At 36.4% G+C, this 14959-nt stretch overlaps 1 protein-coding gene across 1 annotated transcript in view; it reads left to right on the top strand.

The window, feature by feature from the left end:
* The window catches only part of slc25a21 (solute carrier family 25 member 21), a 117313-nt gene that overhangs the window by 1244 nt on the left and 101110 nt on the right, over positions 1-14959 (top strand). The gene's annotated exons all lie outside the window — the stretch shown is intronic.

Genomic DNA, 14959 nt, shown 5'->3' with positions numbered 1-14959 from the left:
TACGTACGCTCACTTTACGCCGTTTGCGCATGTTCACGTAAACATCCGCTAACGCCGTATTCCCCTTTCGACTAAAGGCAACATAATTTGTACTTCGTGCGACACAAACGCTATATTAACATACTTGACCTGGACAGAGTTCAAAATGAACCAGTAAGCATGTTGTTAATCGCCTAAGTTTTCATGCAGTATTGAGAAACAATATGTATAAAGTTATGTGCCGTTTGAATGAGTTAGGAAATTCAGAGGTACGAGCTTTGAATATTTACGGTGACAAGGTAGACATCAAGTTTCAGTAAACTAAGGAAGTGTAATTTTCTAACGGTCTCCCTAAGGGTTAACGTAAAAAAAACAAACAAAAAAATAGATTTATTTATTTATTAAAGGTCATTACTAGCTAAACTATGTAGAACTATTAATGGTAATGTGGGCATACAACGTTTTCCAAGTCAGGCACAGGCAACAAAGATAACGAAATTAACATTAATTTATTACTGCCTATGTAGACACAATGCCCCAGATTTATATAAAAGTGGTAGAAATGTTAAATGTGGGTATTTTGATGCGGGCATAAGGGGTGGAATGGTTTCTCTTGCAATCATTTGAATGTGACGGGAGATTAATTTTCAACAGTCTAATTCAACAGATTAATAGACGGTGATAGTATTTGGATCCATATTCCATTACAAATAACCAGCTATGTTAAATGTTTGAACAGGACTTTAAAGTGTTAAGCTGAAAAATTAAGTGTAGTTACAAAGTGCAGACACTAAGGGGAGACACTTGTAGAGTTCAAAATGAAGGAAATCAGAGTAAAGTATAGAGGAAGCAACAGAAAAAGAAACTGTTGAAAACTGTAGAATATAAGATCCATATTTGAATTGAATTATACTAAACATGACAATAGATTTGCAAATCACTTGACAATATAAATCCATGTGTTATGTGATATTATAGCACAATCAAATTAGATAATCACGCTATAAAATGACACTATTTACCTGGAAAGCACATAATCCTGGCCTCTTTCTGCTGTTTTTAATTAACTGATTTTTTTTCTTTAATTTGCATGCACATGGAAAGCCACTATTACAATAATTTAATGTACAGAATGTTATACTGTCTATTTTGCTTCGTCCTCTTTTCTCCAGAATACCTTATTTTGATAGATTACTTAAGAAAAACTGTCAGGCTGTTTTAGTTGCACATTTCTTGTGGCTGTTAATGTTTAGTTTGACTTCATGACTACGCTTAGGTTTCTGTCATTCTCTGCACCACTGAGTTGCATTATGTATTAATTCCCATCCTGGCATGAAGCTACTCTTCTTGGACTCCTAAGCAGTGAATATGTCTTCATGTCGATACGTCCCTGATCATTTTTAAACATTAAGCAGAACTTCAGCTTACTATGCATTTTAAAATAATTGCAAATTATTTTAAAATTCATATTGCATGCATAATGTTGGCATTTCAACTTGGGTCGGTGTGTTGTTTAATTGTGCATATAAAAATGTCCATTGTTCTTAACCAGGAAGTTTGAAGGTGTGAATGTTTGTGTGTATTTGCTAACCTTTACCAATTTAAACTTCAGACGGTTTGTCAGCATTGACTTATTGCAAACTTGGTATATTTACACATTGATATGAAGCATTTGCTCAGTTAAAGTAAAACGGGAATGACCCAGAGCTAAGCATTTTCTCATGAAATGACAGTTAAAATGTTTGTACAGCTTTCCTCAGCCTCCAGATGGCAAGAGATACTGTCAAACAAATGTCAGTAAAGCGATTTGGTGAAACTACCTGTTCTTATTTTTGGTTGTTTTCAAAAACTATAAATGCTAACATCATGTTTTGTTTTTTTTTAGAACTGCTTGAAAATGTAAGTGTCCTAATAATAAGATTGAAAAATCAAAAGTGATTTTCTTAAAACCAGTCCAAAGTTACAGTGCAGCCTCATTTTGCATAGGTGGTAATCAATAAATACAACAACATTATTCAGATTATGAAACAGTGGTATCTGTGCAAAGCTTTGCAAAAATAATTTATAGTACATCTTAGCTGCTCCTTTCCGAGACAGACTGTAACTATCTTTTTTGCTTTTTTATATCTGAAAATGTACATCGGAGGTTGACTGTTACATACAGGTCTATGGCCGAGACCGATATTTGAAATTTAGGGCAGTCCATGACCAATATTTAAAAAATATACTGTGTGTCTAATTTGAAAAGTTATGCAGGAATTTTGTGCTGAAATGAGCTGGTTGAAGCAGCTCCTTCTGTAACGCTACTAATATGGCGATGGAGACATTTAAATACGCACTTTAAAAGCCAAGCACCCAGTAGGATCATTCTTCTTTTTCAGGGTTTGTTTTCGACATGTTCAACCACATTTTCCCATGTTGCGATGTTTTTCTGTTGCTACCGTATTCTTACCCAGCTTTTATCTAATATTGGCAAATACTGCACCAAGAAACCGTCACTGAGAAGATGCAACTGCTGAGGGCGTGCACAGATGAGATAAACGAGCAGAGCCGGATGCCCACTGCCGAATACAACTATGTCAAAAAACGTGTGAGAAATTCACTCATATTCCTTCCCTCTTATTAAAACTCTCTACAGCCGTTGCGTTTATAATGCTCAGCTCAGATTACCGCCACTTTTTCTTCACCTAGGTTGAAAGCACTGAATAGAAGAGTCCACACTCCTTCAAAGAAAAAAAAAAAAAACGATTTACTTTTGTTGAAGAGTTTTACATTTTCTCCAACTCTATTCAGAGTACCCGTGATAGTAGAAAGGGCTAAATGAGTTTTAATTTTACATTAGTAACAACTTAAACACGGAAGATTATTGTATGAAGCATTTCATGATTTGGAAAAAATAAAAAATGTATATTTTTTTATCTCTGACATGGCCCCATCAGGCTCAAATAAACAGATAGCGATTACTGTTGATTTCATAAAATGTCAACATGTAGTTAAAAAGTAAACAAAAAAAACTATTTATTGATGCTTATATTTACAAAATACAGGTCTGATAATTCTCAAAAGCCCAATAATAACTCAGTTTGATGTATCTTGTGCAGATGTTGACAAAATAAATTTAACATGAGCTCTTCCTTGATTGGTCAATGCAGATGAATACTCCACAAAGTCTGTTGCATTAATGTGTTTACCGTTTTTTTCCGCCATGGCTGTGAGTTTTGTTTGTAGGAATTATTAAAAGTGTAGCGAGCAAGTGTGGATGCTTGACAAAACTCTTTACTCTTCTACACGTTTTTCATGCTTCACGCCTTGATGATTTTTAATAACGACTGCATTTCAAAGACTGCTCACAAAGCTTGACGACATTGTGATATTTACATTTGTTTATCATTCCTAATGAGCCGTGTTATTTGTTGGCAAACCTTGCCTCTGTTAATTTTTGTTCTTAAGAATCCGTTGCGATTAGGGGGGGGGAAAAAAGACGGATGTGTCATCCGATCTGGCACCAGGAACAAGTGTAGATTGTTTCTATTCCATGTTAGTTTTTCCAGCTGAACAAGCTGACTTCTGTTGACAAAATGTGATCGCAAAACTATTTCCTTATTTTTTCGGCTAACTGATGTCTGTTGACAAGTTGACGTAAATCATATTCAAGACAGAGTTTGCCTGCTTGTTCCTCTCATTTTGTTGACTATTTAATTGAAAGTTTTGTTAAGTTTTAGCGTATATTTTGGGTCAAACGTAGTTGATGGACTTTATTTGCTACATTTCTTGAAGCTTATGAACAGCACTGTGTTCGGCAGCCAGAACGTATAGAGATTAAGAGCTGAGAATCCGACCCAGAGTCACCTTTCTAATGTTGTTCAAGTAAACAATGAAAGGATTATGCTTTTATGAAACGCTAGATACATTATACGGCTTATTTGATGTTGCTTGTTACATAGCCTATAGTGCAGCTCTGTTATCACCTCACAGCTCTCCTGGGCGTGCTAACCGGTTGACTTGAACTCCTATCCCGAAGCTGAGGGGCTCTCATCTGTCTTCACTAAGACTGATGGGGGCACGCAGGGGACAGAAGTTTTATGTGAGGAAAATGGGCTTAGTGTTTCTCCATACCTTCACCTCCCCACCAGAACATTTTCTTTCTGCCTTCGGTTTGGTGTTAACAAGAATGGAGAGATATAATTTATATGCTCCTTTGTCTCTGGGCTTCTTTTAAATGTAGTTCAGGAGCAAACGCTGCATTTGGGCTTTCTAAACTCTTAAGTTCTCCAGAACTGAGCTCCATACTTGTGTCAAGACGATAAGTAGTAAAAATGATAATCTTGGTTGACATTTGTTTGAGAAGAGATTAGATTTCTTAAATTCTGATTATTTTGAGCCCCTAAATAGTTGCAGGTTTTAATTAATTAATTTATTTATAATTTTATTAAGACAGTCATGGTTTCAAAAAGGTTTCAGAATTAGATTTATTTCACTTCTTAATTTTATTAATTACATCTGAAATCAATCTAATTTACACCAAGCTCTTGTAAAGGATAATTAAAAAGAGATACATACAAAAATAGGGATTTTTATATCTATAAAAAAGTGTATCCAAAGAATTAAACCATTAGAAACAGCTCTGAAATACAGCACTGAGACCCTTCACAACCAGTGTTAAACTAAAGCCAAGCAAATAGTTTTTTTCTTTTTTTAATTAATTTAAATAAAAAAGTAGTTCCTTTGTTTGAATAGATCTTACTTGAAAAGGGAGTGTTGGTGCTGAAACCACAAATGGACTGTTCTTTTTGTTGTTTTTTTCCTATTTTTTCCTGGATCTAGGAACTTGTAAAAATAGCTGGTTTGACAACCTTAGAGCTCTGGTAGGGCTGCAAGTGATTAAATGATCTATAAGACACTATGCTGCCAGTCCATGAAGACTCTTTAAAACCTTGCAGGTGATGAAGTAAAGACTGATCCAGCCGAATGTGCAATAAATCTCCCCCCCCCAAAAAAGAAGAAAAAATAAAAGAAACATGCTTTCTGATTGTTGGCTTGCTAAAGGAACCAGGAGTTCGGTTTGAACTTTCATTGTGTCTAAAAGTGTGGAAGTCCCAAATGCTTTGGAGAATATTTTTTAAACTAAACTGAGTAAATTGATCTCCATTCAAGATAGTGTATTTTTAAGACAGTTTTATGGTGACTAAGTTGAAGCAGAATTAGCATGAAAGCGCAATTTTATCTGTAAATTATCTGGAAAGAAATAAGAGAATGTGCTTGTTGTTTTTTTTTCTTCTGTGTTTGTTTTCAGTGCTAGCAAAATCTCATGAAAGTAGAATGAGGTCTCAAATGGGAATCTGGAGTACTTCACAACTAAGACGGATGGTGAATTGAATGGTTAAGCTCACGTTGTACAAATGAATCTGCCAGATTGAATGGTTTAAAGCAAACATTCAGTGAACAACATGGGCTAACGCTTTTAGAATAAGTGATAAAGTCCTAAAATCATGTAAAGTGTCCTCATTAATTGTCTTTTGTATTTTTAATTGTCCATTGTAATGAAAAGAAAATGTTTCCATATGAGTTAACCTCTGTTCTGTACATGCTCCTGCCTTACAAATGCAAATAATTCACACAAAAACAAGGAGAAAATCTAAAGAGGCTTTATTTTGAGCTTTTTCATACTGTTTTGTTTTGTTTGTACTTGATCTTTGTCAGATAGCAGATCCTCAGCTTTAGCGTCATCTTTAGCTACTTCAGCCTTCGCAGCTCCTCTAGCAACCTTAACGCCACCATCTGGCATATTCCAGTCCTCCCTTTCCTGAGAGACATTCATTGGCCCTGGAGAGGTTTACAAAAGTTTTAGCAGTAAGATATGTCAACTCTTTTGTTGCAACTATACCAAAATATTACTATGACCAACAATATTTGCACTCCAGTCAGCACTTTATATTAATATAGCACCAGCTGACATTGTGAACGTGATATTTTTGGTTTATGTTGTCCTTACATTAATGCTGCATTCAATTTGTCCCAGAAATCTGAGTGTTCTAGTTGCAAATCTGAAAATCACTGGGATTTCTATTTGTTTTGGTGCTAACTACGATTATCAATATATCAATATGACATATTATTTCTGGAGACATAGTTATATTATGGTTATATGACATAGTTATATCATAGTAACATGGTCAATTGCTATGACCAACACCACTAAGGTTGTTCTCCAACCTTAGTGGTGAAAAACACCACCAAGGTTGGCATAAAAATTACCTTTATTGTCCCTCAGTGGGCATTTTGATGTCTTTCGCATTATGTCCACAAGGGGGTAGTAGCTCCATGCTGGATGCGTTTTATGGGAAAGGTTTGCAAAGTTTTTAAGTTTCTGTCGTTACTTTCAGGTACAGAGAGATTGATGCTTGACTGCTCTGCAACTTGTCATTGGGGTCTAAACAGAAATAAGAACGAAAAGTAGAAGCAACTTGTAAATAAAAGAAAAATCAAAATGGAAGCTGAAATCTTAAAGAAAATAAACAATGATGAAATAAAGAGTGCAGTAATTGTATAAATAGCTAATCTATTTAGTTACATGATCTTTGCTGTAATGTTTTTTTTTCTAAGTCCTTTGTTATTTCCTCGCTGGGAGCTTTTTTTTTTTTTTTTTTTTTTTTAAAATCCATGAGTAAATCGATCCGTCTCCAGCAAATGGACTGTGACGACATGAGACAGATGTGATTGCCGCAGCTCTCCCTCCAGACTGTCAGAGCTTCGCTCCGGCTGCACCCCAACCCTTTTCATTTAATTGGTTTTAAACAGGGGGGGGGACTGAAATCAGTCGAGGAAGAACAAATAAAGCCCATTACCCTAAATGAAAGAGAGGAGGAAAATAAAATAAATAAAGTTGAAGAAAATGTGCGTGCGCGCGTTGTGCCAGTTTGCGCGCGTGCTCGCACTTGGCAGCTTTTTTTTCTCCGCAAGTCCCGCGTGGCAGCAACCAATCACAGTCGAATTAGGACTAATATTTATTTCCAGAAACAATTGTACATGTTTCGGGAGGTGGGGGGCTTTGATTGAACTCCTGGCGGACATGTTGTGGACAGATGTTTAGATGACCTCATGTTTGAAGTAGTGTTGGTTCTGGATGGGGCTGCTCAGCTCCCTCTGCTTCCCATCTTTTTTGTCTTCAGTCCTCCTGCGCAGATGCTCACATTTTGATGTGTGCTTTGGCTCTCATTGAATGCCACCCATTTACATTCTTTCTTTTGGGTCCATCTTTGACAGACAGATGTCTCAGGCATGCTGAGACATCTGTCTTAAAATGGGCCATGATGGTGGTGAAGGATGGCTACTTAATCTGGCACACGTGTTCTTTGTTGTAGACACGTCTGTCCTGCAACGACATCAGGGTTCATCATCAGCGCAGCTCCGCTGTCATCCTCGTAAAAGCGCGAGAAAAGACTTTTCCTCTTGATAGACCTACCAGTTCTTTGGCAATATCTGACTTTCTCCAAATGATTAAGCTGATTGTGCTTTAGTTAAAGTAAGCCCTCATTTAAGAATGGAACAAACAAAAGAAATAATAATAACACGGTAATCAAAATCAAAATAAGCATACAAATTAATTCTCGTTTCCCACTAATTATAAATGTTAATCAAAATGTCAGGAGAAGTTAGATGAACGGGAAAAAGGTCTTTTTGATTCAAAGAATGCCGAAGAAGAATAATGTTTGATGTTAATAATGAACCGAAGCGCATTTGTAAAACGTGTAACAATTTAAAAATCACACAGATTAACTAACTTATTTATCGTCTTTTCATTGCACGGCTACCTACAACTACAAGGCTGTCTAGTTGAAAGTAACCGCTCTGTTTTATTTGTGGGAAATATGGTCATGCTTAACATAAATGGTCAAAGAAATATCTCTATGTACACACACTCACACATGCATTACCTCTAAATACAGTAATTACTTAACATCTTATTTCCTTGCCTCTCCTTTTATACAGTATACTCACAGATAAAAATCTATGTTGAAATATTGATTTCGTCTTTCCCTACATTAAAATGCGACTGAAACAAGAAAGAAATAATATTTGTTTTTCTCTTTTTCTTATATATATATAACGCTCATCAATTTTAACTGAGGTGGCCGCTCTCATATTTATATCTACGCTAAATAGTAATTTCAACAATACTACTTGTGTTTTTGTGCCTCTAAAAAGCACAACAAAAAAGAAAAACAGAAAACGCTCAAGTTTAAAACTGATAATATTTTTGAAGACAAGTGTCCTCCAGATTGTAGAATAGATCTACAAACCTGTACTGAGGGCATAATGAACTTTACGGAAAAAGGAAAAAAAAAAAAAATGCATGGGTTCATTTTGAGATCTTGACGTTATCTCAGTGATTAATGAGAATGGTTCAGTAAATGGGTTTAGGGGAGCGCCAGACTCACCGCGAGCTCATGTCTCGCAGGCGGCCTGAGTGTGAATCGCGTCAGGAAGGAGGCCGCACGCGGTTTCAGGACATCAGCACATCATCGAAAAGATCACACGCACCGCATTACGTTAGTTGCCAACAAACAAGAGCGCGTGGACGCATGTACTTCTGTAACAGGCAATTACACTCATCTGGAATAGATGACGTATGAACACTGATGGCATTATTACAGTGTAATATTTCAGTATTACATCCTGACAGTGACCTTTAAAAAAAAATAAAAATAATCGCAGAAAAAAAAAAAAAACAGCGCAAAAACCAATTGTAACATTTCCCCAAATAAAACGTGTATTTTTTTACTCAAACGTATGGTAATGGTATAATAGTTTCAAATAAAAACCCAAGGGTGGTTTTGTTTATCTATGACAAATTGTTGGAATAAAACAAGCTGCTGTAGGACGCAGAAAAATAGAAAAAGACATGCACAGATGACTCAGAATTGAATAAACATAAAGAAAAAAAAATTAATAAAACAAAACTTTTATAATAACAAGCATAGCTTCTTTCCTTTAATCTAAATACACAATCGACCACTTTTCTGCTGAATGGCAAGACTATGAACAGTTTTCATTCTTTCAGTTTCTTTAATGAATAGAGCATTTATGTTTTGAATGTGCTAAACAATGTCAAATTTCAACTAATCACATCAACTAATTTGTTTTGTAGATTAAGTACACCTTAGCTACGTGATAGTTTATCGTAAGCTAGAATTGTTAATAGTTTATTTTAAATAAGGCTTCAGAATAAACACTCACTTATTAGAATTTTATACAATACCACTGCTGATAATATCTAATATAGTCATTTTATAAGAATGTGTCTGTGTGTGTGTGTGTAACATTTCAGGCAAATAACACAGCTGTTTTCATACACTAATAATCAATAATATAATATTAATAACTAAACGCTGTCATGGTTGCAGCTGATTCAGGGTTATAATACAGTACTGTCTCTTTCTCATGGGCTCTTATTTCACCATTTAGCTGTCTAGGAGCACAAGTTATTATAATATGATTAGCATGAAACGACTTTGGAGGAGGACAGACGTAAATGAAAAGCCGACATCACTCAAAAATTCCACGGTACCAGAAAACCGAAAGCAAACATTGTACAGCACATGGCAACGTCAATAAAAGTGGGAGAGGAAATCAGCTCAACAAGCAATGCTTAATTGAGCACTTACACTAAGTAGGGAAGAAGCAGGAGAAAAAAAGGAGACAAAGTAATGCAGTTGTGGAAATTGGCTGTGTGTATGGCTGCATCCATCTGGAATATGTATTTATGCAAAAAAAGAAAAAAAAAGTGAGTGAGTGTGTGTGTGGAGGGGGTTGTGTTGTCATGTAATGTAAGAGTCAGGTTTGTGTTCTGTTTGTTTCTGCATGTTGGGCATTTCAGTGACATATATTTGCTGGTAAGGAGGCTATAATTGGATGGGTTTGTGGGTGGAAATCTACATGTAAGCAGTGGTGTATGTGTGAGGTTTTTTGTGTTTTCATGTCTTTGGATTATGTTGTGATGTGTGTGTTTACTTTTGAGTTGTCAGCTTTGGTATTTATGCTCAGTTTAAACAAATCTTTAAACAGTCTTTACCTTCAAAGTAGAGATTGGGCTGCTGTCATCAATTCCTTTCATGTATATAACCTTGATGTTCGATCACCAATATTTAGTTTACTACACAGATTAAAACATATCAGAGAAACGACAAATGCAAGAATAACACTTTTTGTTTCATCTGGATTTTGCTTCTCAACAGCCACAACATGCTCTCTGTTTATTCTCCAACACTTTGTTCCTTATGAACTCTGACGTGTGTTGAAAACTCTTGAATTGGGCATTTAACCTCCTGCCCCGCAACCCATGGCTAAGGTTGGTAGCAGGTCAGACACACGGGGTCGTTCTCTTGCAGCCGAGGTTAACACTGGATGAATTGCTAATCCTGCTTTTTTTTCCCCCCTGTTTTGATTTGCTATTGTTTCAGAAAATCTTCATAAACGAAAAGGTCAGGGTCACAGCAAACCTTTCTTCTTCTTCTTTTCTTTTTAGATCTGAATGTGACAGCAGAGTTCATATCCAATAATTACAAGTCCTTCATGTTCTTGCTGCAAGCACTGATATATAAATAAACATAATAAGTACTGTCAAAAAAACAAACACAAACCCGGACAGACTGAAACCCCTGAATTACATGCCTGTTTTAGTGCGTGTGTGGATGTTTGGTGTGTTGATTCTCTGGATGAGCTAGAGATTTACAGCACAGGTCTGAGCAGCGAGCGTCTGCCAAAAACTGTCACTCCTTCTCCCCTTTTTAGCCCTACAGTTGGGAGGCCGGGTTAGCCATTTTTGGGTTAACTCTATCAAGAAGAACAGCACTTTGGGCCAATGCAGTAATTATAATGCAATTTGTTGGGCTCAGGGGCCAATTTATGCCATTTCAAGGGATCAAGTCTATCCTCTGCCTGGTGGCCATGCTGGTAGATGTCTCAGGGCAAGGCTTTAATTAGGGAAGCTCACATTTTGAGATACTTTGTATTATTTCTGACTTCCTGTGGTTGGACGATGACATAATTATGGGAAAGATACTGGCAGAGGATGAGGGGGGGGACCTGATAATTTAATGAGAAACAAAGCTGAATGAAAGGTCGTGTATGGAATTTGTTTACCATTATCATTTTGAAGTCAAAGTCGTGCAGCAAAATCAAAGCAGACACGGGAAAACGTCACAGTCTGGAAAGAGTTTCTGAAGAGCTGTGGGAGGAATCTACCAGTTCTCCTCAATTTGTTTGAAATAAGAGCGAGTAATGGAGATTTTGAGGACGCTGCCAGCTTGCTGAAAAGAGCAGTGAGTTAGCGTCTTAATGTTCATCTGCTGCGACCCTGAGGACACTGATGTGTGCTTGAAATCTGTCTGGTTTTCATTTTGGATTAAAGGGCAAAGTTTAACATCTGTGCAAATTAGGAGGAATGGAAAAAACTGGCTATTTAATTAGGTGCACAGCTGGTTAATAAGCCTTTTATCCAACTATTTAACAATTTTTAAAGTCAGAGGTATAGAGGGCAGAAGAGAGCTTTTCTTACTTCTCCTTTATAGTATTCGAAGGGAGAAATCTGTATTTCTCCCTGTAGTACTTTTAGCATAAAGGCCTGGGAAAGATCATGGTCTTTAAGCCGATATCAAGATGGATAAGTTCACTGATTCTTTTCCATGTACTTGCGAGTGAGTTCAGTTAGCCAAGATGTTCTATCCTCAGAATAGGAGATGATCGCATCACATCTGGGTTCAGTTTGTCACAGGTATCCTTGGAAATGTTAATATTTCCAGCAGACGTCTTCATTTAAGGTGAAATTTCTCCAAGCCTTCATTCAACACATGGATACTTGAAAACCGCTTGCTCTCCACTGCGGTCCAAATCATGACTCAGGAGTGACACAAAAATATTTTTTGCGGTCCGCGTGAGTTTTAAAGACAAGAGCTCCCACTGAGATGCGTTTGACGGCACAGAGAAGCGCCACTGTTTACGACGTTTGAGGCGAGGCGAGAATAAAAGAAGAGCGGCGGCCGTGAGGTGGGACAGTAAAACCTCATCAGCGGTTTGACAGTGTACGTTTAACACGCACCAGATCCAGGTTCTAACTGAATGATGACCTGGAGTAAAGAAAAGTTCTTAAGTTCCTGGCCACCATTGTATCTTTTTATTTACATTTAAAACACAAATCTCTCTGTTTATTTGACACATTTTTGTAAAAGCCTTGAGCTCATGTTTTCTTACATTCTGTTCACTAAAACTAAAAAGGCGATTAAACATGAATATTTTAACAGTGATGATAAGGTTAACTTTAAAATAAATTTTTTATTTTGATTTTTATGCAGAGTAAATAAAATGACCGGGCAAACGGCTTATAAATATCTCTTTCGAAAATCATTTATTTAATGTAATACAAGTTGAATATGCTGATGTTTGTTTCAGTTAGTCAAGCTATTATCTGGCAGAATATTCTTTTGCTGTTGTACGTTTTAAAAATAAAACATGCATATTGAGTATCATTATTATTATTACTGTTAAACAAGTTAATGTTAGGTGTCCGTCAGGCTACATGCCATCATCTTAATAAATATAAATATTTATTAAGATAAATATATATATATATTTTGCATTTGTGTCTTTTTTAACCCTTGGTATACCTTGATACCAGTATATATATATATATATATATATATATATATATATATATATATATATATATATATATATATATATATATATATATATATATATATATATATAGTAGGATATACCTACTATATTCTTGTGTGTTCTGCTCTTTACACAGGAACACAAGGATTTATTTATTTTATTTCTTTGAAATCATTTTGCAATTGTTTAAACATTTGATTTATGACAGAAAAAAAGCATTGAATGATTTTGGTGATTTTAGCTGGTTGATTATTCAATTCAGTTAAAAATTTGTTGGTCTACCTGCAGTCAAAACAGTTTTAGCATTATAAGAATGATTGTTGGTGTTCTATTGGTTTAGTCGAAACATTATTTCTCTTTTTTTTTCAGACGAGAATATGTCCAAACAGTCAAATGTTGCTTTCTCATGAGCAAGAGAAAATTATAGTAGCCTTCTTCCTTTATTCCAGCTGGCTGGCAGTATGCAGCAAGATGTGGGAGGGGAGTGGGTAGTGCTGCTCCACGCAGCCAGCAAAAACTCCAGTTTCTTTGGCACCGTCTCTGACATCTCCAACAAAATATCTTTCAATCTTACAAAATGCTATAACTAAAGTTTTCTTTTGCATTTGTGTCTTTTTAAACCCTTGGTATACCTTGATACCAGTAACCATATGTGTAGTGAGGATGCTAAGCAACTAACCAGACAGTCTGGCAGATGCATTCTTGATAAGAACCACCTGCAGGCTCATGTAGGAAACAAATAGGCTGATAGCTGATTCCGCAGTGAGACGCTGATGTTAAAATCCTCAAAAAGAGAAAGAGCAACTCTTTTGAAAATCCCACTGTAACTTCAGTGATGTATCAGAGCACATCATTTTCTCTTCTGCTGCTATGATACCCTACTGGCATTCTGATTTGGAGTGAAAATACTGTAGATTCATGGTGCTTACACAATTAAAAGGCAACAAAGCTACTTTATAGACACGATGCTCTAAGCTTGTTAATTGTAGTTTAAAATGGTGACTCCATTATAAAAGTCATGAGTTGCATTTCTTTACTATCCACAGCACGATTGTGTGTATTTTTGGTGACCATAAACACTTCTAAACAGAGAAAAGTGAGTAATTTTCTGTCAGACAGCTGATCGGCTCTGCTGGATTACTACAGCCATGTAGAAACAACCACAGATAAAGTTATGGGTAGTTCACGTTCATTTCTACATCAAAACTATTCCATATTTCTTGTTGTTTTGTTTTCTCTTGAAAGCGAGCTAAAATTAAGCAGCCCTCTTTCAGCCAGCTGGCTGGCAGTGCTCAGCAACACTTGAGGAAGGGTCAGCGCTATATTTCTCTGGTTTCTTAAGTACTTTTTCTGGTTATCTCGTTAAAAGGACTTTAAACTGTGAGGTGGGAAAGGTGTGTTGGAAATCTTAAAGGCTTTCTGACAGCTTTGACGTCATTTAGCGACCTATTCCTATTTGATTAAAGCTTTCTGTCATCCAGCATTTAGGTTTTTTTTTTTCCCCCTCTTTGATTCTTTTCCAGGTTTATACTAGCTGTGTAAGAGTTAGAGGAAAGTTGTTCAAGAATTTCTCCCCGTCTCCTTTCTATACCGCACAAGAAGAAATCCTTCAAGGGCTCCACTGGTGTTCTGCTCTTTCCTGAATTGCGGTACTCTCGGGTGTGTTTCATAATGGTACTTGGACCGTTGCAGCCTGATGTATCGCACCCGAGGGAGAAACTGCGCTCCGCACCAATCTATCAGTCCCCAGTTTGAGGAAGACGAAATGACACGCTCATACGTCTGCGATTATAGCCCCCTGTCATATTCAGAGTTTGCTTTAATTTGAAGCTAAATGTTCTTTTTCTCCTATTGAGGCACACCTCATATGTGATCACACACAAGCTAACATGATTTTGCAAATTTCGATTTCATCGTGCTTGCTCAGGAAACACTCCGTTAGGCGAATATCTGGATTATTTTATCGTGGCCATTTTTAAGCTTCTGTATAAACATAGGAATGTAAGCAAAGCCCCTATTAGACCACCAGTTGTCAGTTTGCTTTATTTTAGTAGTTCATTGGTATTTACAGCACCCACTTTAGTACATTTATTATTCTAACTGTAATAATGACTATACAAATATTGCTATTTTTTTCCTAAATTCAATTTCTACATTATACAAAAACTCTATAGCTTTTGGTTTGTCTTAAGTGGGAAGGAGACAAGGTAATTACCCTTGGGGCAATTAGAGAAAGGGGCTAAGGGAGTAGCAAGTCATTTTCTAACCCAAACATCCTGGTCCGAGGGGCCGGAGTGGCTGGAAA

Source organism: Gambusia affinis, linkage group LG16 (assembly GCF_019740435.1).
Source record: "Gambusia affinis linkage group LG16, SWU_Gaff_1.0, whole genome shotgun sequence".
Taxonomy (NCBI): domain Eukaryota; kingdom Metazoa; phylum Chordata; class Actinopteri; order Cyprinodontiformes; family Poeciliidae; genus Gambusia; species Gambusia affinis.
Note: the sequence above shows the minus strand (reverse complement) of the source record. Positions and strands in the feature narration are given on the sequence as shown.